The sequence below is a fragment of the Rhincodon typus genome, unplaced genomic scaffold (genome assembly GCF_021869965.1).
Source record: "Rhincodon typus isolate 14 unplaced genomic scaffold, sRhiTyp1.1 hic_rhity00009019, whole genome shotgun sequence".
Classification (NCBI taxonomy): Eukaryota; Metazoa; Chordata; class Chondrichthyes; order Orectolobiformes; family Rhincodontidae; genus Rhincodon; species Rhincodon typus.
This window is the reverse complement of record NW_025974657.1, coordinates 1-1311: the sequence shown is the minus strand read 5'-3', so window position 1 is coordinate 1311 and position 1311 is coordinate 1. Positions and strand designations below refer to the sequence as shown.

General features: G+C 45.1%; 1 long non-coding RNA gene across 1 annotated transcript; it reads right to left on the bottom strand.

Moving 5' to 3' along the window:
• Positions 1 to 351: 351 nt before the first annotated feature.
• On the bottom strand, positions 352 to 1193 carry LOC125482345. The gene is made up of 2 exons (XR_007261614.1): positions 637 to 1193; positions 352 to 560 (listed from the first exon to the last, which is right to left on the bottom strand). It is a non-coding gene; the product is annotated as an uncharacterized LOC125482345 (long non-coding RNA).
• Between the last annotated feature and the right edge of the window lie 118 nt (positions 1194 to 1311).

Genomic DNA, 1311 nt, shown 5'->3' with positions numbered 1-1311 from the left:
ATCTTTAAAAAATGAGGCATTGCCAGATCAGGAAATAATGTAAGTCAGTGACACAGGGATGATAGCTGGACTCTGGCTGCAGGTTTTTAGATGAGCACAGGTTTATCGTAGAATCCCTACACTGTGGAAGCAGGCCATTCAGCCCATCATCAAGTCCACACTGACCCACATGAAGAGCTTCCCGCCAAGACCCACTCCCTTACCCTGTCCCTGTAACCCTGCATTTCCTTTAGCTAATCCACCTAGCCTGTGCATCCCTGGACACTATGGGCAATTTAGCATGGCCAGTCCACCTAACTTACACATCTTTGGATTATGGAGGTGGTCGACTGGAGACCAGACACCAGTTTATTAGAATTGTCAACATTGGCAAATATTTATTGATTCATTTATGTTTGATTACAGGCTGATATTTATTGCCTATCCCTTGTGCTCAATTAACTGAGAGTAATGAACCACTGCAGTCCATACAGGGAATATACACCAACAGTGCTGGTAGATGGGAAGTTCCAGAACTGACTATGTGAAGCTGTTGAGGAGAGGGTCTGAAGATTCTAGTCCTGAAACGACAAAGAAACGGCTGAAGGTCGATGTAATGGAATTCTACATGGACCTGGATCAAACTGTAAGGGGTACCTTTTCATTGAGAGTTTAAAAAGAGCCCTGAGACATCACTGGTGCCTTTGTTCATTTTGCTGCTTTGATGCACTCTGTTCCAGTAACTCGAGGAGGGATTCACTGTCCGCCAGGCCCTTCAGATCTTCAACCATTTCATCCAGGAGCTTCTCGCCCATCATGAAAGTCCTCAAGTCATGAAATGACTTGCCAATCCGATGATCTGTAATCCTATCTTGAGGGAAATTGTATGTCCGGATTTTTTCCGACCTTCCCTTGGTCCCGATCTGGCAAAGGAATTGGAGAAGTAAAGTTGGTAGATCACTCATAACTTAGACAGACTGATATTATGCCATCTGCCTTGGGATGCCAGAATAAAGGAGCTATAAGTCTAGAAGTGAAGCTAGGCCATTCAGGAGGGATGTCAAGAAGTGCTTCCTCACACACAGCACAGTCGAAATCTGGAACTCTCTCCCCACATGATGCCACTGAGGTTCTGGGTCAATTGAGTGACAGATTTTGTTATGAGAGATTAGGGAATACACAATCAGGATGGGTAGATGATGTTAAGGTGCAGAGTGGCTATGATTTAATTGAAGACAACAAGGTGCAGAGCTGGATGAACACAGCAGGCCAAGCAGCATCATAGGAGCAGAAAGGCTGACGTTTCGGGCCTAGACCCTTCATCAGAAAAAG